The 23,760-nt window shown below is 41.4% G+C and overlaps 1 protein-coding gene across 2 annotated transcripts in view; it reads left to right on the forward strand.

Annotated features, from left to right (window-relative positions):
• Positions 1-11,676: 11,676 nt before the first annotated feature.
• ASNS (asparagine synthetase (glutamine-hydrolyzing)) overlaps positions 11,677-23,760 on the forward strand; it is a 33,584-nt gene continuing 21,500 nt past the window's right edge. Inside the window, exon 1 of one of the 2 annotated variants that reach the window (XM_076006426.1) lies at positions 11,677-12,079. The gene's annotated coding sequence lies outside the window, so the exon portion shown is untranslated. Of the gene's footprint in view, positions 12,080-14,033; positions 14,058-23,760 lie in introns of those variants that run through there. The other variant, XM_076006427.1, reaches the window with a different exon arrangement.

Genomic DNA, 23,760 nt, shown 5'->3' on the forward strand with positions numbered 1-23,760 from the left:
TCACACAAAAGCAAAAGAACACATAGCTGTTTCTCCCACTTTGGCTATCGTTAGTGTTAAACGATAATTTTCAAAAATAGTTAAAATCATAATAATAGAAAACATTTTCTCGCTGTAGTCTCCTAGATTCTCCAACTGGGGTCTCTCAATGTAGACTGACAAAAGAGAGACAGCCAGACTTATAAGACAACAACGAACAGAAGTTTATTAACACATGCCGAGCACATACACACAAAAGCACTCAGTGAAGAGTAATAAAAGGAGGTGGTTGGACCTTAAGCTTATGTAATGATTAGGAAAGAAAAATAAATTTATAAGAAGTGACAAGACAAGAGAAAGAGTTTTAGGCTTCCAAGGGCACCAGAGTGTGGGAAGGAAAATACATGGGGAAACTATGGAAGGTAAAAGTTGTTTCACTAAAGTTTCTTGTGTAGATTCCTCAGTGCCATCTTCTGTATCATCTTTGGTGATAGGGTTGTTATCCCCTTCCTGGTACAGTAAATGTGTGGGGGGGGCTGGGGCTGGAGAGACACCTTCACAAGGGACATTTATCATCTGCTTGCAGGCAGGTGGGGGGTGGGGCAGAGAACTTTTCTTATATCTGTTTTTTCTCAATTGCCTTCAGCTCAAAATAATCCTTATGCCAGTGTGGCATGTTTTGGGGCAGCATACACAAACACCCTTCATTATGCAGGCTTATAAATGAGCACATTTAATTAATTCATGGGGGAAGCAGGCAAATGTTATAACCTGTACAAAAGAAAAGTCAAAAAAGCACAAATGTATATAGAATAAAGGATATTGAATTAAATGGGCAAAGGGAAGCATTATTTCCCCCTGCAGATTGGCAAGGAAGACAATGAACCGCTACAGAACAAGACAAAATTTGCAGGTCTATCCATTACCTACAAACTTACAGAGTCCAAAGTCAATGTACAAGCCTAGAATCCAGTAACTCGGAGGTGTGTCTTCTATGCAGTGCACACTTTTTCATTGAAACACAATTTCTTTTCTGCATTAGACACCTGGTGGGAGGATGATAATGATGAAGGAAAACCCCTGAACTCGCCAAGTGGGTTTTTAGCTTCCTCAGGGAAAGAATTCAAGTGCGATCCAACTAGTGACAGAAAGTTTATTGAGGTAGAGACAGACAATAGGTGCTACTCCACAGACAGAGTAGGGGTCTTCCCCCGAGCAGGACATGGGGCAATGGTAATGTTGTTTTAAATGTTCAAAAACCCAGTATGTGACCAGCATTGTCTTGTGGTCAAGCCATAAAGGTTAATCATAAACTGCTGTCACAGAAAGGTAAGCACAAACAGTTTGTAAGGCATCTGGCTTAGTAATTCATCAATTCTTGGGTGGCTCCGGGCTGGCAACTTGCTGGCAACTTCCTTGGTCAGGGTGGTTAGCGTCTGGAATGGGTCAAAATGGCCGTACTCAGGCTCTCTTAACCTTCCTTTTCTGCCTTATCCCTAGATTAATAACATGGAGGCCTTTGGAGTGCTTTGGACCAATGCAGGGATATACCTATAGGTCAAAGTTTGGAATACTAGTTATAATACAGAACAAGACAATTTAGGATTAACATGGCAGAGATTAGGGACAGCACCTAAAATGGCCACCATAGTCAGGTTAAAAGGTCAAATGCTAAACTCTTGCTAGTCTCACAACTACCTTACATGTGATCATCAAGGAAGATAACTTGTCTCCCAGCTTCATGGGAGGAGCTGGGCTTAAACTTGAGGAAATTAGAAATCCTACTTCTAGTCATAAAGATACTATAAATGTAGTAATTTTACCTTGAAAGCATGACTATAAAGGGTTGTGTCTGCTTAGCTATAAAAAAGGAAGATTTCTTTTGTCTTTGCAATCCCTCGAGTGGGCTGCCTGTGGTGCGCGTCACATTCTGGTTTAATACGTATTCGGTAATAAAATTGTTTTCTCTCTCTTCTTCTATCTTTGTGAAAAGGTTTCCTGGGTTGGGAGGAGATTTTGTTTGTAATTATCTTTCCCTAACAGTAGACACAGGAGTAAGAGCAAACTGGAGAGACTCTCTGCGTGTATCACCGAAGGCCTTGCAGGCTGTGCACAGATGGGGAGCTGCTGGGGAGGAGGGATCTAGAGTTGGCTGTTGGGAGTGATGCATTGGCCTCGGTAAAGCTCTCTCAGCCCCGTCACCCTACGACTGCCTGCTGCCTGTTATCACCCACCGCAGACACTTTCCAGGGTCTCCTGAGGACAGATGTTCCGGTGCTGCCTGGGCTGTGGCCTGGCTATGTGGCTACACTTTCTTAGACTGACAGCTTTCTTAGAGGTGCAGCCTCTGTTCCCTGGGATTCCAGCTTCACAGACAGTATGGCTAGCTCGCACTCTGATGGTTAAACACCTAATAGTGAAATTAAACCACACGAGAAAGTAGGGTTCAACAAATCATGTCTACCATTGTTATTTTTGGATCTTAATTGCCTTAGTTGCTATAGGCTGAGGTGGTAAGAACCAAAAGCCATTTTACTGTGATATTCAGCCTGGATTCTCAGAACCACACCTTCCTGTCCACGTCAACACAACTCTGCTATTGCAATGGCTTCATTAGCGTTACTTTACTTTCCCAGGGTCTATAGGAGAGTACCCAAAGACAGAATAATACAGGTAGTTTCACTGTTTTCTTAATCTGCACCCTATACTGCCAGATAGTTGCCAGCAATTGCACATGAGAACCAAATGTAGAGATTTTTTTTTAAAAAGTACACATGTCTGTGCCCTGATCCAGTATTACATTTCAATAAACATCCTGGTGGGTAGAGTTAGGACATATCTATTTTGGAAAAGCACCAGATAATATGAAACCCTGTTCTTGGCCCTTTTAACCAGTTCCTGAATGTCTGTCAACAACTTTAATTTAACATGTACAAAACAAAAACAAATTATTTTCCTTCCAGACTTACTCCTCTCCCTCTATTTTTCATATTTGTTTATAATATCACCATCCTTATGAATGCAGGAATGAGATATATTAGTCTGGGCCCAAATCAGGCCAGAGAAACCACACAGTAATGGGAAAGTTTAATGTAAAAACCTAACAACTATAAAAGAGGATGAAAGTAATAAGAACTTGGCCAGGAAGAAGTAAAGTCTAAGGAATCTAGGAATAGCAGATAGAAGGAGCCCGCAGAGCCAGGCCAGAGCAGGAAAGAAAGGCCAACCCTCTCACCCCCTCCGGGGCTGAGATCCAAGCCTTGTTGGAGGGGATGGCAGAGAAATCGCTGTGGTGTTGGCTGGCAGAACTTGCCAGAAATCAGCCTTCTAGAGGCCGAGGGAAGCTGTTCACAGGGATATATCCTACAGGGGAGACATTCCGCTACAAAACTGTCGGGGGCGGGCGGGGGGGCGGTGTGGGTGCCTGGGTGTGAGTCTGCTGGCTGCCAGGAAAGGAGAAAGCTTCCTGCTACAGGAGAAGGCGCTGGAGAAAGATATGCATATACTTGAGCACACCAGGACGCAAAACCCTTTCCTCCTGTGCCCTCTACTGACAAAGCCCAGCACGCCAGCTGGCAAGGGAAAAATATTTAATGGGTTCAACTTCACAGAGCAGGCTTCTGGTGAATTTGGTGCTAGGCGGCTATCAATTGCTAACGGGCACCCGGGCAAATGATCCCAGGCTGCTCCCCTCCCTTACTCTCTGACCCTGTTGGCACCACATCCTGTAGGGCTTGCCCTGGAAATGTCTCGGTGTCCCCATAGTGTCACCATCACCTCCTCACTGGCCTCCTGCTGCTCGACTCTCCATTCTTCCAGCTCTTCCCACTGCTTCCAGACACATTTTTCTTGAAGTCAAATGCATCTAGCGATGGACTGTGCTCATCATTCCTCTGTTGGTTTATACGGGATGCAAATAAGACTGAGAGATACAGTGCTCACTAATCTAAAATGACACGGCAAATGAGCATGACAATATAATACTATTATCTGGAAATGAGAAATTTTCTTCTTGAATTTTCCATCCTGTCTATTAACGTGTTGAATTATGGTTTAGAAGTAGTCAGCACACTTAAGGAATTCTGAGGGAAAACTGATGGAGTGAAGAATTAAAGATTAGAAATTCTGTGTTCTCAAACTTGCATTTCAGATACTGAATAAGAAGTTCTTTGAAATCCTGGATTGAAGAGATGAGAAATGAGCTAACCATCATTTGAGTGATTGACTAATAAACAACTTAATAATTAGTGGGCACTGTATACACTGCCCTGAGAGGTGTTTATATCTGGGCAGAGCCAACTTCTCCATTGGGTTCAATGCTGAGGACACACAAGGAAAATGTTTCCATCTCTTTTAAAATCAGAAGGAAAAAAAAATGAACTTTTAGGTCCAAGAAAATATTTTAATAGGTAACATTAATATATTTGTATACAACACAGCTGTCAAGTATATATATTTTACAATACTATTTTATAGAGTGCAGGACCCACAAAAGTCAAAAGTGCTTCATGTCTATGAAAGTCATAGTACCTGGGGGCTCGTACAGAAGTTGGGACTCCAGTTCGATGTTTTCGAATCCATAGGTCATGGACTCACAGAGTTTATGCAAAGCTTGGCAAATCTGAAGCTTTTTCAGTATTGTTCATAGACTGAGCAATATCTGAAAAATAATTGTTAAGTCTACCTTTGTGATAAGTAAGATATTTATTTTAAAATGTTTCTAAAGTCGTTCTTTCATATATTCTCAGCAATGACTACCAAAAGAACAGCCACTATGATGTGTATCTGGAAGGAGTCCATATAATTTTATGATATTAGCAAAATGATCCATAAACTGGAGTGTCTGAGAAGCATTGATTAATAAATATCTATATAGCAACTGTAGCAACATTAAAAAAAAAACTTGATTATTATAACTAACACTCTCTGGGCTAAGCCAAGATGTGGTCATTTAGGACAAGGGTATATGTGTACCATACATTAAATCTAAGAGATGGCTGGGCATGGTGGCTCATGCTTGTAATCCTAGCACTTTGGGAGGCCAAGGCAGGAGGAATGCTTGAGGCCAGGAGTTCGAACCAGCCTGAGCAAGAGCAAGATCCTGTCTCTACAAAAATAGAAAAATTAGTGAGGCTTGGTGGCACATACCTGTAGTACCAGCTTCTTGGTAGGCTGAGGCAGGAGAATAGTGAGCTCAGGAGTTTGAGGCTACAGTGAGTTATAATGACACCATTGCACTCTATGCGCTCTAGCCCAGGGCCACAGAAAAGATCCAGTCACATACACACAAAAAAATCTGAGAGATAACCAGTACCTATTGCTACTAGTAGATGAGGACTAGCACCAAGTACGTTTACTTAGAAGAGGAGAATTATTTTATTCTGAATCCTCTATGATTCAGTTGAAAAGATTAATAAATTATTCAGCCTTTATAAATGGTTTCTAAATTGTGAAAAAGATTGAGTTTGGAAAAGATAGACATGTATAATTTCCTTTTGTTTTGTGTTTAATTTTTTTTTTTTTTTTTGTAGTTAAAGCCATTCTGTCTTCAGTCAGTACCTCTAGGTTGGCAGTGCTATAAGTAAAATCCAGTCTCCACCATCCTAGAAAGTCCCTACAGTAGAAAGAAGTGGTCTCCAGATTTGGACAAACCTATATTGAAATCTTCAATGAACTTCCTTGAATTATGTGTCCTTGGAAAATCACCTAATTTCTTTTAAACCTCAGCTTTTATTAAAATCTGTAAAATGGGGATTAAAATATTTTTCCCCAGGTATCTCCACTCTTACTGTGCCGACTTCTGGGTTCGATATCCTCTGGTTTGTCAAACATCGAATTCAGAGAGGTGAGAGAGAGAGTTTGAAATTCTGTACAGGAACCTGCATAACATTTTAAATTCCATTTTAACTCTATGGAAAATTTACTGATTTTATTTATGAAATAAGTATTGATTCTTTAAAAAAACCAATTATATTAAATTAATAATAGTCAAATTTATCTTGTACTTCATACTACTGTAAAGTTTTATGTTTTCATCCCTCCATTTCTTTCCCACAGTCATTACTGTGATTCAGGCTTCCAATATTTCCAATTTAAATTATTATTTTTAAATTATTTTAAATTACTTTTATTTTTTTCTTTGCAATGTTGTGCAACCACCGATTCTATTTCTAAAATATTTCCGTCATTCTCAGGTAAAACTTCCTATCTTTAAACAGTTTTTCCCCACACCCCCTTCTTCTAGCCCCTGACAACGATCAGTCTATATTCTCTCTCTATGGACATGTCATATAATTGGAATCATACAATATGTGACCTTTAGTGCCTGGCTTCTTTCACTTAGCATGTGGTTTCTGAAGTTTATCTATGTTGTAACTTGTATCAGTACCTCATTCTTTTTTATGCTCAAATTTGTACATAGATATGTCCTATTTTATGTATATACTATAATTTGTTTATTCATTCATCCATTGAAGGGTATTTGGTCTGTTTTCATCTTTTGGCTATTGCGAATAGTGCTGCCATGAACATTCATGTACATGTACCTCTTTGAGTACCTATTTTCAATTCTTCTGGGTATACCGCTGGGTCATACGATAATTCTATATTTAACTTTGTGAGGACCTGCTAAAGTGTTTTCTACAGTGGCTGAACCATTTTACATTCTTGCAAGCAATGTATTAACATGAGCATTCCAATTTTTCCATATCCTTGCCAACACTTGTTGATAAGAATATTGACTTTGCAAGATCGCTGGGTGGTTTAAATGAGATGGGAACTCTGGAAGGGAAGGCAGAGAGCAGTCAACCTCATAGCTCCCTCGCATGTAGATTTCTCAGTGCCCGTGTCAATCAGGGACACACTTTGCCTTGAAGAGTTCACATCTCCACCTTCTTCCTCACACAGGTACAAAGGAGGATGCTTGGCTTTGGGCTGGGACTGAGTGGCATGGGGTGGGGGGTGAAGGCAGAACAGAAGGCTATCTTGGGATGACATTCCTTTGTTCATATCCATCACATCTCCCTTGCCATTTCCTTGTTCGGGTACCCCTCTCTTACTACCTCCAATCAGAGGGCATTTTTTTTCTATAAACAATTACAATTAATATTTTCTAAATATAGTATACAAAGAGTCTTACAAGAAAATGCACAGAAACAAAAAGGGAAAAAAATGTGCAGAATTCCACTATCTTAAGCAACTGCCATAATTTTTCTGGTGCCCTTATTCCTAGATATTCTGAGCATAGATCGATGATTCTCACTTCAAATGCCCATATGTGTCAGCAGGGAAAAGGTGAAAAATACCCACGTCTGGGCTCCTCTCCAGAACTGTGGATTCATTGTCTCTAAAATAAGATCCCAGAATCTGCTGTGTTCTGGTTTCCTTAGGATGGTCATCCACGGCCAGGATTGGGAACCACAATAGAATACAGAACGTTTTTCAACTTTCAGTTTGTAGGTCAAATTGACAAGTTATGATCACACAAGAAATCATGTCAAAGATGATAGAAATCTTTTTTAAATTTTTATTTTATAACCTTTTACTGTCTGTCCTCTCTTTTTATATCCTCCATCTATGTGCAGTCTTATGTTATAGAACAGTGGGTGACCTATATGGAGAGCAGGGAAGTAATTTTGTACAGGAACCAGCATGGCATTTTAAATTCCCTTTTAACTCTATAGAAAATTTACTAATTTGATTTACAAAATAATTATTGATTCTTTAAAAATATATTATATTAACTTAATACTAGTCAAATTTATCTATCAAATATCTTGTTCTTTGATAGATACTACTATAATGTTTTCAGTTTTCATCCCTCCATTTCTTTGCCACAGTCATTACTGTGATTCAGGCTTCATTTTTTCCAAAATATTTGGAAAGTGGCCTCAAGTCTAAAGGGGAGGGGAGTTAGGATGTCTCTAAATCTTTTAGATTGATGTGCAAGGGTCTCTGATCTGCAGCTCAAGTATATGCATTCAGAGGACAAATAAAAGATCATATTCAATTATAATATCTACCATTTAATAACTCCCTACCAGATTGTGGGGACTGTGTTTGATATGCTATAACCATTATTTTAAATCCTCAATATAATTCTGTTGGGTCTGGAGCCAAGAGAGAGACACAGGAAGGCTCACGTGTAGCAAAATGTGGTTTATTTTGAGCATTTGGGCACAGATGGGTGGAGGCCAAAGAGGGTCCACCCTGAGGGAGGGGAAAGTCTTGGGTTTTATAGAGGATTTCTCAGTGGGAAGTGAGTACCTGGGACAAAACAGCAGCTGTAATAACAAATTTTTTTAAACAACCAATTTCTGGGACCCCTGCTCAGTCTCATCCTGTAGCCATAAGGAGGGGGGATAGTTCTGTCCTTATCAGGAGGGATCCGGATGCCACAGCTATCTGTTAGATTTCACAACCTCCAGGGACTCTCCAGACTCCTTGTGGCTGTTATTTCACAAACCTCAGTTTTCTATTCACCGCATTCTGTCCCATACATACTTTCTGAGTTCCCACCTGGAACAAACCTAACAATCCTTCAACGTTGTATGGGCCCAGAGAAAACTTCCTCGTTGCCTTCTCTAAAGATTCACTGAAAAAACAACTGACAAAAGGCAGATTAATTACAGAAAAGGCATACACATTTGTTAACACACACACACGAGGGAGAACCACAGAGAGATTGCTTATATATCATCTTGAGGTTACAGAAAGAATGGGGATCATGGCAAAATGGGTTATGGTGACAAAATGCGTGGTAGGAGTTGATGAGGAAGCCAGCAATGGTGGTCTCCTTGTAGATGAAGCCTCACAGGTAGCAGCCCTTAAAATTGATGGTGAGTGTTTTCTTCACACCTTTAAAGGTGTCAGATTTGTTCATCTTTCCTAGATCAGACAAGGGAAGAAACTCAGAGAAAGCCCTGCTGCACCTATGCAGATTTTCTGTACATGTGCAAGTCTTCCCCACAAAAGACTTCTGTTTGCAGGCCCTCTGAACAGACAGCTCAAAATATGTCTAAGAAATATATTTGGGGATGAAATATTTTTATTTCCTTCAGTCCACAATTTGAAGTTTTAAAATGTCTCTTTCACCTATTAAAAGCCAAGTTAATAGCTGTGGCAGCATTTGGGTTAGAGGTCGTTAGCTAGAGACAGACAAAGGAGTGGGAAAACAAATTGGGATAAGCAGAAAAGAACAAATTTAAAAACATCATCCCATACCTTCTTGAATCAGTCTCTTAGTCCTGAGAATAGATCAGTTCAAACAGTTGTGTGCCATTTCAGGTGGTGGCATTGCAGATGGGCTAGTCCTTTATACATGATGCAGGTGAATAGATCTTTAATAAAAGGCATTTCCAAGGAAACAAAAGAAAAACAAAGGCTCATGTCTAGAGTATTCTGTAGACTAATTTTTCTAGAGTATCCGAAGCATCTTCAGATTTCAGTGGCAATGTGACAGATTTTTCTGGATCATAATTAAAATCAGGTGAACTCAGTAGTCCACACATCAGCAGACAGGAAGGCTATGGTGGTTTCCCCCAAGTTTATAGCAAGTTGTCTCGCTTTAGTTTGCAGGGCTTCAAGAAAAGCAAAGTTTTATCTTCTAGTGAATGTAAGTCAGAAAAATGGGAGAAAATTTTGAAAATGTTAGTTTAGACACTTATAGTCAGGAAAGTATTTAGGATTCAGTCCAAACTATAAACAAATAATAAAAACTGAAAAACAATGGAAAGGGCTAGAATCTATTAATAATAATAGGGCGCAGTGGCTCACGCCTATAATCCTAGCACTCTGGGAGGCCAAGGCGGTTGGATCACTCAAGGTCAGGAGTTCAAAACCAGCCTGAGCAAGAACGAGACCCCTGCTTGTACTAAAAATAGAAAGAAATTAATTGGCCAACTAAAAGTATACACAAAAACTTAGCCAGGCATGGTGGCACATGCCCGTAGTCCCAGCTACTCGGGAGGCAGAAGGATTGCTTCAGCCCAAGAGTTGGAGGTTGCTGTGAGCTAGGTTGATGCCACGGAACTCTAGCCTGGGCAACAGAGTGAGACTCTGTCTCAAAAAAAAAAAAAAAGATATTCCATAGTTTTCTTCTGGAACATTATTTTTCTCTCTCAATTTCTACCAAAGACAAATGATAGTAGGACCAATTATTTGCAAAATAAGTTTTAGGCTTATTAAAATAGGCCTGACTATTTGTGTAAAGGACAGTAAGAATAGTTATTGGTAGCTTTAATATGGAAATAAGGATGAAATCAAGGGGGAAATGTGTTATTTAGTTATAGTACTATACTGAAACCTAACACAGTTTGGTCTCTAGTTGTGTCCTGTGTTGAAAACAGGGGACGGAAATTGCTTCCTATCCTAGTGCAGCCACCTGTTCTTCCAGCAGCTTCTCTGGGGCAATTGGCTTAGATAGGTCATTCTCCTTTACAGAGGCCCCATGTGTTGAGGAAGGAGATGGGCTGTGGATTTGGACATATGTCGATTCAAATCTAGACACAAAGGTACCAAATATTACACCTCAGTTTTCTCATCTTCAGTATAGGAACAAAACACTTTGCAAGGTTACTGGGGAGTTTAAGTAAGACAGAGCTAAACTTGAGAAGATTAAGAAATATTAATTTCTCTTTCTATGGTGCCATATAGATTTTTATATGGCACCATATAGCTCACTTTCATTTAGTGCTTAAAACTCTAAGAGTGTAAGGAACCTCAACACTTATCTTGTCCAGCCCCTTATATCACAGATGTGGAAATACTAGGAGAGCATGCAAGATCTATTAGTCACTTTACAAAATTGTTGTATAATTGGGAATAAGTTAAGGAGTCATCTCCTAGCCCAGTAGTCTTCATTCCCAGGGATGATTATTTGGCTTCAATCAAAGCTAATGAGATATTAAATGGATCAAATGGAACAAATAAGTGAGAATCTTATTAGGCTGGTGTTGCTGGGTACAATGAATAATCATAATTCCTTTATCTGAAATGGCTCTTAGAAATTCTTAACATTGGCCACACACCAGAATCACTTGGGGGAGTCTTCGGTCTTATCCATGCCTGGATCTCACCCAGAATTTTTAATTCTGTTGGTCTGGGGTGCGATACAGGCATTAAACGTTAATACAACTAAATAAATATTATTTAGAATGGGATAATAGCTGTGATGGAAGTGAGAAGTGCTTGGGAGCACAGAGGAAGGAGGAATTGCCTGGGGATTAAAAAGGCAGCTTCTGGAAACCAAATGAAGAGCAAAATCATCACTATTTACCTTACTTATCATACCCATCATAAATTCAACAAATAAATATATCTGTGGAGCAAACTGACTCTCTCGGGTATTGTATTTGACACCATCTGAATAAAAGAAGAGAAATGAACCAAATGGTTTACAATTAAGGGATGGAATAATAGCAGTAGAATAAGAAAAAGGATTTATAATTCCTTCCCAAAGAGATATTTAAAAAATGCAGAAGTTCCCTGTCCTTTAGAGCAGCAAACCAGGCAACCTTCAAATAGCAATAGAGGCAGCTCTTGGAAGATCCAGGTCAGCCCTGGCTTTTTATTATGCTGATTTGCATTTGTGCTCTGACAGTTTGGCTCAGAGATACAACTTACAGGCTTTTCTCCACTCCCCTTATCCTTCCTCCCAGCTCTTGCTTCCTTCCCCACACTCCCTTTCTTATCAGCCTCTAGTTTAGGACAGAATTGGCCTGACAGCTGCAACAGAGGCCCTACTCGTTTTGGAGACCTGGTGCATCCTTGCAGAATGAGGTCATGTCCCTGACAGCAGTGGAAAATAAAGGCCACAGGATGGGGGAGAAGCACTGGGAAGGCTGAACAGCAGCAGAGGATAGCTGGAGCTTCTCTCTCTCCCCCTTTCTCTGCACTTCACAGCAACCTAGTGAACTGGAGAAGTCAGGTCTTCCTGGACTCTCATGCCTTTGCACCCAGACGTAAGAGGATGTTGGCTGAGGGTTGGGGCTGGGCATAGTGGGAGACCATCGAAGGGGCCTCAGGGATCCCGTTTGTCTCCTCACCTTCTCATTGCTGACCTTCCCAGTCCTCTACCATTGTCTGTCTCACAGGCCTCCAAGTAAGTATTTCTTTATTCAAAAAAATAGCAGAATCCAAAGAATGGAACAGTTTCTCTGACTTTGTTTATCGAACAAATAATATTGTAGCAACAATAATGGGGAGTTGCTAAAAAATATTTCCTTAGCATACTCCTATCTTAACAAATGAGCTATTGTCACATTATCTTGCAGTTTATTATTCTTTCTTCCTATTCTTTCTTTTGCACAATTTTGAGATATTTGTAATTACAGAGGTGATCGATGGGTCTCAAAACTTTCAGGGATGTTGCCCTCGGCTGCTCCTACCATTGGGTGCTCTGCTTCTCTTGCTATCTTATCGCTGGCAGTTGTCAGAGGCTCCAGGAATAGTGGGGACCAGGGAGCTGTCATAACAGGAGCTAATTTGGGGCTATATGGTGTTTTGTGTAGAACAGGCTGCTGTGATGTGCCAGCCATATCCCTTTTCTACTGGGAGTGCTGCTGGCTAAGAGCCCTCCATGCGCTGTTTTCAGCTGAGGACTTTCCTTGCTCAAGGCTACACTCTGTGATCAATGACTGGTTGATGCAGGCTCTGCTGTATCACCCCAACTTGGGACAACTTTAAAGGCTGTTCCAGCTTCTGAGCTCCCATGGTGTCAGATGACAACTTCACTGACATTTACTTACCATAATCTCCCTCTGCTCTATCCTGGTCTTTTTTCTTCACAGATGTGGATCTGCAGAGTACTCCCAAATAGAACTCCTCCATGCTAATAGCTTTCTCTAAGTCTGTTCCCAGGGGAACACGACCTGTAGCAAAGACAGAGATTGCGACAGGAAAATGCCATTTGGTTTGGGTAGGTGGGGAAGCTAAGGCTAAGGCAAAGCTAAGGTAAAGATAAAGAAAGAGTACCTTCTAAGACACTGTCTGATTATTGCAGGCATTGTAAAGCAGGGTTACTTTGAACAGTCACCTGCTGCATGGAATGGGCATGTCAATTGAAGACTGGAGTAAAGACAACTGGAAAGTACATGAATAAAAAATATTCTTTGATAAAAGAGATTACAGCATAGGTTGAATGTGGCAGTATATGTGTTTAAAGTGAAGACCGTAGTCAGGTTTGCCAAAGGTGTTTTGGATTGGGAAGGTAAAGTAGGTAGACTCTGGCCACCTTGGCTTATCCTTTTCCTGGGAGTATATGTCAAAGTTAATGTTCAGCTAGAGAGACTAATTGAGGATATGCGTGTCACCAAAGTTGCCTAAAGACGGTGTTCAGATCTCCAATGGACAGTGCTATGGTTTGAACATTTCCACCCAAAATGCATGTGTGGGAAACTTAATCCCCAATGCAACAGTAGTGGGAGGGGAGCCTTAGAAGTGTTTAGGTCATGAGGGCTCATCCCTTACAAATGGATTCAAGCCAATATAAAAGGGTTTGTGGGAGTGTGGGCTCGCTCGCTCTCCCCTGCTCTGCTCATGTAAGGACACGGTGCGTTCATTCCCTCTGGAAGACACGGCATTCAAGGCACCACCTTAGAAGCAGAGAAACCTGGCTCTAACCTGCCAGAGCCTTGATCTTGGACTTCTCAGAATTGTTCTGTTTTTTATAAATTACCCAGTCTTGGGTGTTCTGTTATAGCAGCAGAAAATGGACTACGATAGACAGTATTTGTAGTAGATTGAATAATCAGCTTCAATTCTTCACTCCTCTCTGTTTCTACACCTTTATTCCCCATCCCTTAACTTCGGGCTTGGCCCTGGGACTTGCTTTAGCAATGGAATGTTAGCAGCTGTGCCTGCTTGAAACATGCTTGCATAGCACAGCTAGTCATCTTCCATTTCAGGACACGCCATGGTGGGGCTGCTAATCAAAGAGGATAAAAGTCGCATAGAGCAGACCAAGACATGCAGCCTGAAGCAGAGCCACTCCCACTGATTCTCAAACTCATGAGTGAAACAAATGTGTTTTGCATGAAATTTTGCATGTGTTTGCTCCACAGCAAAAATTAAGCAGTACGGTATGGTCTGCTGGTGGACAGGGTCTTCACTTTGCTGCCTCCTGTTCCTTTACTTGCTTTGATAAAGCTCCCTCAGCCCTCCTCATACCTAGAGTCCCCTCTAGATGTTTTTTTTTTTTTTTTTTTTTTTTTTTTTTTTTTTTTTTTTTTTTATGGAAAGGATGTCTTTCTGCTGCTTATATGAGGACTAGGTAGTAGCAAAGTTCTCAGGTGAAAGATTTCTGAGTTAAGGCTTGCCCTCTCTCCTGGTGGTCTGCCTTTCCAGATTGAGCATCTTTTAGACAGTTTTGACCACTGGACACTTAGCAAATGGAGAAGTACATCTACTAGAAATGATGGATTATAATAGAATGACTACATGCTGGCATTTATTGTTATTTTTGCATCTGTCGAAGTTCCTCTAGGTTATGGTGGTATTAGTGTACTCATCTAGATGCCAGTACTTTGAGGCTTATTCCTAGACTGTATTAGTTTTCTATTGCTGCTATAACAAATTATCACAATCTTAGTACCTTAAAACATCAATATATTATCTTACAGTTCTGGGGGTCAAAAGTCCAAAAAAATATCTTTGTGGGCTGAAATCAAGATGTTGGCAGGGTTGCATTTGTTTTTGCAGTCTTTAGGGGGGAAACTGTATCCCCACCTTTTTAAGCTTCTAGAGCAGGCGTCCTCAAACTATGGCCCGTGGGCCACATGCAGGTGTTTTTGCCCCTTTGTTTTTTTACTTCAAAATAAGATATGTGCAGTGTGCATAGGAATTTGTTCACAATTTATTTTAAACTATAGTCCGGCCCTTCAATGGTCTGAGGGACAGTGAATTGGCCCCCTGTTTAAAAAGTTTGAGGATCCCCGTAGAGGCTACCCATATTTCCTGGTTCATGGCCCCCTTTCATCTTTAAAGCCAGCACAGTATCATCTTCAACTCTCTCCTCTTACTTGACCTCTGCCTAGCTCTTCCACACTTAAAAAACCCTAGTCATTACATTGAAAATAACATCACTTAGATAATACAGGAAAATGTTTTTATCCTAAGGTCAGTTGATTAGCAAGCTTAATTGTGTCATCAATGTTAATTCCCTTTGTTGTGTAGCATAACATATTCATAGGTCCTGGGGATTAGGATGGAAGCCTTTGGGTGGTCCATTATTCTACATTCTACATAGACTAAAAGATGGCCTTGATTGCTAATAATTCTTGATTCTAGTTCTTTGGAAAGTAGGTGACAGGATGGGCTCTTGGTGCCAGGATGGGCTATTGGTACTCATATACTCTTGGGACACACTAAGCTCTTGTGATCTAGAAAGACTTGGTTTTTGAGTCTGAGGCTGGACACAAGTAAGTCCATCTGCAGCCACCATGGGCTAAACTCATGGTTGAAGATCAGGCAAGCATCTTCCTCCTCTCATGAACATTTTTGTTTCAGTTGTTTAAGGTAGAGAAGCGTTCAGTTCCTCTGCTCCTCTTATTACCTTACCTACCTCATTGAGACTACATTTTCTTCTGTTCCTCTATATACTTCCATTCTATAAACAATTTAAGTTTTCTTTACCTTTCTAGTCTAAACGTTTTCTGTGATATCAATGGTACTCATCCCAAATCCCTTTTTTCATTGTCCTCTTTTCCTTCTACAATTGCTCTAATCAACCCCAATACTGGTTCAACCAATCATTTGCTTTCATTTTTCATGGAAAAAGATCCCAGTCTCAGAATTTAAAATGAAACATTTTTGTACATTAAAACCATATTGTAGGCCGGGCGCTGTGGCTCACGCCTGTAATCCTAGCTCTTGGGAGGCTGAGGCGGGCGGATTGCTCAAGGTCAGGAGTTCAAAACCAGCCTGAGCAAGAGCGAGACCCCGTCTCTACTATAAATAGAAAGAAATTAATTGGCCAACTGATATATATATAAAAAATTAGCCGGGCATGGTGGCGCATGCCTGTAGTCCCAGCTACTCGGGAGGCAGAGGCAGAAGGATCACTCGAGCCCAGGAGTTTGAGGTTGCTGTGAGCTAGGCTGACGCCACGGCACTCACTCTAGCCTGGACAACAAAGCAAGACTCTGTCTCAAAAAAAAAAAAAAAAAAAAAAAAAAAAAAAAAAAAAAAAACCATATTGTAAGACAGATGAGGATAATGCTCACCAGCAATGGCTAAAGAAAATATTACTTCTAGTTCTTTAGCGCCTCAAAATTATGGGTTTCTATTATACAATGCTATTAACACAATCTAATTTCCTCTTAAGAAGTACACTGCAGTCAACCAATGAGAGGACTTTGGCTAGTGAGAAGGGCTCTTGCCCATGTCACTGCTAATGAACAACTGCAACTTTTTGTGAGCTAGAAAACAAAAACACCCCTTCCTTAAGACACTGTACTGCCATGTGTCAGAAAATTATGATAATTTTATATACATAAATCTATGCAAATTTATGTAAATCTATAATGATTATGATGTGATAAACACCCTCTAATGTACTGTCTCAATTTGCCCAACTAATAGAGACCACACTAGTCTCTGTCTTTCCATATTCTTACCATTACTAAACTCTTAATGTTGTATTTTCATTCCTTTCTAGCTTGTATTAGACATCTATGGTCTATCACAACATTTACAACTGTAAATTGAAATCTTGGTCCTGTGACACAGGACACAGGCTAAGGGCTCAGTCTCACAAGACTGCTCTCACTTTGGAGACCAATCTGAAGTCTTGGGCCTCCCATACTTCTGACTTACTGGTTATAAATTGGGGGTTCCTAGTACCTTCTCTTTATGTTTGATTATTTGCGAGAACAGCTCATAGAACTCAGGAAGGCACTTTACTTGCTATTACCAATTTATTATAAAGGTTACAACTTAGGAATAGTCAAATGGAAAAGACACATAGGGCAAGGTTTGGGGGTTCCTGGAGCTTCCATGCCCACTCTGGGTGTGCCACCTTCCCAGCACCTGGCTGTGTTCACTAAGCCAGAAGCATTCTGAACCCCAACGTGTAGAGGTTTTATGGAGGTCTCACTACATACACATAATTAATTAAATCATTGGCTATCTATGTCAATGGAAAAAAGCCAAACTCTGTCAAATAATTTTTAAAGAAATTTATTTTGAGCCAAATTTGAGGATCATGACCCAGAGCTATGCCCAAGAAACCTTGAGCAAGTGGATTCAGTGTGGCTGGGTTACAGTTTGGTTTTATACATTTCAGGGAGACAGGAGTTACAGGTAAAGTCATAAATCAATACATGGCAGGCATACCTTGGTTTGGCCCAAAAAGGTGGGCCATCTAGAAGCAGGGAGGGAGAGGGGTGCTTACAGGTTATAGGTGGGTTTAAAGATTCTTTGACTTGTAATTAGTTAAAGACATGAAGCTTTGTCTAAAGGCTTGGAATGTTCTAACATAAGGAGCTGTTTATCAGAGGTAAGCCACTGGATATATATTTGTTGTGTAAATTGAGGACCTGCAGGTTTGTCTTGTATACTCTTAGGCCTGTTAATGGGTTACAAAAGATGTCTTGGGGAAGAAGGAAGGGGGGCATGATGAGGCATGTCTTTGACCTCCTAGTGGCAGGCAATTTAGTTTTAGAATATTCCTTTGGCCAGGAGGGGGTCCATTCAGTCAGCTGGTGGGGGGTGAGCCTTAAGATTTTATTTTAGTTTACAGCTATTATTGATTAACTCAATCTCCAGCCCCCTCTCCCCTTCCAGGAGGTCCAGGGGTATGGCAGAAAGTTCCGACTCTCCAATCACTAGGTTGGTTCCTAAGGCAACCATCTCTTATCCTCTCAGAGTCACCTTATTAGCATAAACTCCAGTACTATTGGAAGGATTCACTTGTTATGAATAATAAAAGATGCCCCTAACACCTCTATCACTCAGGAAATTCTAAAGATTTCAGAAGCTCTGTGACAGGAACCAGAGATAAAGATCAAGTATATATTTCTTGTTTATTTATTATTATTATTTTTGAGCCTAAATCTCACTCTGCCGCCCAGGCTAGAGTGCCATGGTGTCAGCCTAGTTTACAGGAACCTCAAACTCCTGGGCTCAAGATGTTTCTTACCATCATACTCCCAAACACAGCATGAGAGCTTGTGAGGTAACATTTGGTGCAGAAGCTGATTCAAACATTAAGTAAGAGCCAAGGGTTCAGAATGCCTGGACCCAATGTATGGAACTAGGTGGGCCAAGTAGGGTAGAAGAGGCAGAGGCAGAATGCTAGCCTGAAGGTTGGGGCTGTGCTTGAAGCTTTGCTTGCTCACCTCATAGTCTCCTCTCCCCTTAGCAGGAAGGGTTTGCTGGAAGCAAGTTCCAACATACACCTGCGTACATACTGCAGGAGGCCAGAACAGGCTTCCACTGTCGCTAGGTGACAGACAGGGCAAAGTCAATGTAAAGAGAGTGGTCAAGTGTATTAGGAGGCCAGTGGTAGCAGTGCCAGTGGGAAAGTGTTTAGGGCACTTCCTGATGCATCTGTGGGTGTCTAGAATTTCCTCTTGGGTGTTCCTGTTAGGTCCAGACCTGAGAGAGAGACACATGAAGCCTCATGTATAGTAAAATGTTGTTTATTTTGAGCATCTGGGTGCAGATGGGTGGAGACCGAAAAAGGCATCCAAGAGAGAAGAGGGGAGAGCCTTGGGTTTTATAGAGGGTTTTTCTGGGTGGAGTAAAAACTTTTCAAACAAACCCAGAGGGATAAGGAAAGTAAGTTCTCTTCTTGCATTTCATTATCTCCCTAGGGAACAACCAGGAGGAATAAGGAAAGTAAGTTTCCCTTTTCCATTCCATTCCCTTATCTTCCTAGAGGTCTGGCAAAGGCTATGTGCCTAATACACCCCAGGAAAGGGAGAGGGGTGAGTTTTATAAGAGGTTTGGATGGAAGTTTAGGGAAGGTGAATTCTTTAAGCCTAACAGTCCCTAAGCTGGCTGGTCCCCAGTTATTCAGTTAGCAGGCATTTATTGAGTGCCTTCTATGTGACAGGCACTGTGATTGGCTCTGGACTGTGTGAAGAGGAGTAGAAACCTGAGAAAAGACAGAAGAGAAAATAATAATCTTTAGGAAATGGCTGCTCTGTAAGAGCAAGACAGCAATCCACTGCAGCACATTTCTATGAAGTCTGGGCAAGCAGAAGCACCATGGTGTCTGGAGTGGCTGCCTCCCAAGGGCACCTGATAACTGCATTGACAGTTTGAATGGTGTCTTGCAAAGTGGGGGCATCCATTAGAATGGAAGGTTGCAGGCTGATTGGCTGACTAGTCCATGGAAATGGAGAATCTCTTTAATGATCCAACTTAGGTGGATCATTTGCTCCAACTTGGGTGGTTGTAGGGTAGGTGGAGTTGGAGGAGACAACTTAGTATGAATATGACAGGGAGCATGTCTGGAATGGAGGCCAGGATAATTGAAGAGGCATTTAAGGGTGATAGTGGTGCTGCTGCCTGGGCTTCTCCTTGATGTGGTGGTTGGAATCCAGCTAAAGGGAGTCACCAAGTGTATTAATTTCCTGGGACTCAGCCAGGTGCAGTGACTCACACCTGTAATCCCAGCACTCTGGGAGGCCGAGGTGGGAGGATTGTTTGAGGCCAGGAGTTCACAAGACTGGGCAATACACCGAGGCCCTGTCTCTATGAAAAAAGAAAAAAAAAAAAAAACTAGCCAGCATGGTGGTGCACACCTGTAGTCCTAGCTACTCCGGAGGCTGAGGTGGGTGGATCACTTAAGCCCAGGAGTTAGAGGCTGCAGTGAGCTGTGATCATGCCACTGCATTCCAGCCTGATTGATAGAGTGATACTCCATCTCTTAAAAAAACATTTCCTGGAGTTACTGTAATAAATTACCACAACCTGGGTGACTTAAAACAACAGAAATTTATAATTTATTCTCTCATAGTTCTGGAGACCAGAAGTCTGACGTCAGGGTGTTAGCAGGACCACACTCCTTTGAAGGCTCCATCCTTGCCTCTTCCATCTTCTGGTGGCTCCAAGTGTTCCCTGGCTTGTGGCCGCATGACTCCAATCTCTGTCTCTGTCTTCAGGTGGCCTTCTCCTCTGTTCCTCTGTGTGTCTCTTATAAGAACACTTGTCATTGGATTCAAGGCCCCCTGGTTGTTATGTGGGCTGTTCTCATCCTGAGATCCTTAACTTCATTACATTTGCAAAAAGCCCTTTTCCAAATAAGGTCACATTCACAAGTTCTGGGCCTTGGGCATATATTTTTGAGGACCACCATTCAACTATGCAGACACTAAGTCCTCTGCATTCACTTGTTATGAATAATAAAAGATGCCCCTAACACCTCTATCACTCAGGAAATTCTAAAGGTTTCAGAAGCTCTGTGACAGCTCTGTTCACAGACACAGATGGTCAGAAGTGGTCTCACAGATAAGCCTGCATTTCAGGCTGTTACATGCTTGCTCTAATAATCCCTTCTCTGCCTTCCTACACTCTGTTGCCAGATATCCTGCCTCACAGCCAGATGCCACAGCTAGATGTGTTTTTCTGCCTGTGCTGGGGCCGGATGGCTAAAACATTCTCGGTCTGAAGGATCTCCTGAGGGTGGGGCTGACCCAGCTGTACCCTGAGAGTCCAGCTTCCAAGTTGGGCAGTTTACTCAGCAATAGATGAAAATAGATCACTTTGAAAAAGTGACCCAAATGCCCTTGATAAACACTAGCTATTATTGTTATTTCAAGGTCTGCCACTGTTGCTCTAAATACTCTGAGGGTAGCCTTTTCCCAGGTGCCAGTTTCTTACAGGAAGACTCCAGGTCACAGAGGCAGCCTTGACAGCTAGTCATTTTTGCTCAGATTTCTGTGCTGTAGATGTAGCAGTGAGCTTCATTTGCACCTACATCCTCCCGGGAAACAGTGGTCCTCACCATGGTGTTAAAATCCTTGCTTTGGAGTATTGGGCTGCATCCTGTCAATATGGAAAAATTGGGGTAAAAGCAAAATGAGTTTTCAACTGCTGCAAAGATGGACGGATGCCTGGATTCCAGCAAGCCCTCTCCTTTTTGGTGGGAATTGTTTAGAGCAGTCAGGACTGGGATGTGGTGGATGGGTTCATCATATCTGATAAGCCTCAGGAACTATTGGATCACTCTCTTCTGAGGACCTTTCCCTACCCCCTGATCAGTGCAGACTGTTTCAGTTTCATCCTGGAGAGATGTTCATAACATTTAACTAAATGTGAAAACCAAGTAGCAGACTAATGTTATAGAATGAATATATAATGGAATACCAGGACCATATTATGATATTTTGCCCTCTGCTTCATTTTTCAATATAGCACCTGTTCTTATTTATATATTTAACTTATGTATCTTGTTGACTCCCCTGTTCCTCTGCACCATTAATGTAATGAGCTCCATGTCCTAGAACACAGTAGATGCACAAAATACACTGTTTAATGAAGATATTAAACCTTAACTTTCTGCTCTAACGACCCTAATCACAACCTCCACAAGAAGGGAAAGGCATTAGTCTGGTCTTTAACCACAATGCCACTTTCAGCATCTAAAAAGCCCTGTTCACCTCTGCCTGTTGTGTTCAGAACAACAAAGAGATCTGAGTGACTAGGATGCAATGAACTAGAGAGATGGCAGTAAGAGATACTGTTGGAAGAGAATGAGTTTGTCAAACTTTAAGACTTGCTATATGATGGATTTTCTGGGGGCCTTTTATTCCAGAGCTGCTGATCTCTAGTCTAGTATGGACAAACGTCTTCCTGGTTAGAGCATAGCCCCAGAAAAGCTTAGGGGAATTCTGTTTGAGGAGGACCTTTGTTTACTTAACGGCCAATGTGTTCAGGGACCTGGGCTAGATAATCTTACCTTTGCTGTTTTATTCAGTGCTGTAAAATTATACAGTCCTCTCCCATGAAAATTATCCAGTTCATCTGTTTCTTCCAGTCCCATACTTGTCTAGCCTACAACCAAGTCTCTACTCCTCAACCCCTGTTATACTCTCAATATATTAACTCACTTCTGGCTTTACATCTTTGCCTTCCAACTTAAAACATTCAAGCTCTATTAGTCAGGTTAGACTGGGTTATGCTACAGCTACAAACAACTCCCAAATCTCAGACACTAACAATAAGAAAGGTTTCTTTGTTCACTCAAGCTACCTGTTGATCGTGGGTAGACTCTGGCCCTTCCCCACATAATTTTCACTCTGGGCCTTGGGTTGGTAGAGTTGCCTCTGCCTGGACCCTTGGTAGAGGGGAGAGGAGGAGGTGGTGGGCCACACCATGACTCTTAAAGTTTGTATTTACAAGTGACACCTGTCACTTCTGCTCACATTTCATTGGCAATGGCAAATCACCTGACTGAGCTGATATCAATGGGCTAGATATGGTTATTCCTCCCCCAGGAAGGGGCGTTGAATATTTTTGAGCAATAATAGAAGCTACTAAAAATGCTGTCTCTACTGAGGCATGCTTGCCGTGTATGGGTGCCCAAGCCCTCCTATCTTTCTTCCATGCACGCTCTGCCAAATCTGGAGCCTGGATGCATTCCTTCCAGGTCTTGACTCCAGCTCTCAGACTGCCCCGGGTCGTTGGAGGATGTGCCATCTCTGATTGCCCAATCCACGTTCATTGCTGGACCGCCATGTGGCCCAACATCTTTTCTTTTTTCCCTCATCAACTCTCTTTGACATTTGTCTGTTATTTCAAAGTTGACCCTCACAATATCCCAAATCCTTCAGTACCTGCCGATGATGAGCCTCCTATTTTTTACACAAAACAGGGACGTATAAGTACAAATTATTATAAAAGTTGTAAACTCCCCACATTCCTTTTCCCCTCTCTCTGCTGTTTTTCTCCATAGCACTTGTGTATTCTCACTGATCTACTTAACTGATGTATCTTGTTTATTTTCTCTCTGCTTCCCCTTCCTCTTCCTCTAGGTTTGCCACCACAGTTCCTTTCCTCATTCCTGTCCTAAAGTAAAAGTAGTTTTTGTTCTCTCCAAGTGCATTGCATTCTGCCCATTTCCTTTTTTCTTTTTTTTCCTTTTATACACTACTGAGAACTTTAAGCTGCTCATTTCCTATGGCCTCTCTCTCAACCCTGCACCATTTAGTCTTCCTGCTTTCTTAAAAGCCAACCCCCTTCCTCTTCACTGGCTCTTTCCCCTTGGTCTCCTCCGTACTGGCTTCTGCTGTTCTCATGGACACACTGGGACCTTTCATGTCCCACTGCCATTTCTTGGAAAGCCGTTATTCTCTACTTGTTCTGCCTGCTGGGCAGTTTCTTAGGGAGACTGGGGCAGTCTTCAGTTCCCACACTAGGTTTGGAGCCCTCAGCTCTGCCACTTGGCTGCTTGGTGTTGGTATGTTCATTTATCACCTTAAACCACTTACCATTTCCTTAACTGTCAAAAGAGAAGAATAATTGTTATTTTCCACGGTTGATATGAAGAGTAAGAATAACTTATACAAGATGCTTTACAGGTATTAAGTACTCAATAAATGGCAGCTAATGCCATTATTAATGTTGTTATATCAGTCGCTGCTCAGATATCATTTGCTCTGAGCGCTACTCTAAAACATACCTACCTGTTCTCTGTGTTCATAGAGCTCTATTCATAACTGTTTTAAAGCAGTAATTATTCTAATTCTAATTAGTGGTTCTTCCCAATAAATTTTTAATCTTTTAGATCAGAGTCTCTATCCTTTTTTTTCAGTCTTACCAATGTTTTCTTATTCC

Source organism: Microcebus murinus, chromosome 9 (genome assembly GCF_040939455.1).
Source record: "Microcebus murinus isolate Inina chromosome 9, M.murinus_Inina_mat1.0, whole genome shotgun sequence".
In the NCBI taxonomy this organism is placed as follows: Eukaryota; Metazoa; Chordata; class Mammalia; order Primates; family Cheirogaleidae; genus Microcebus; species Microcebus murinus.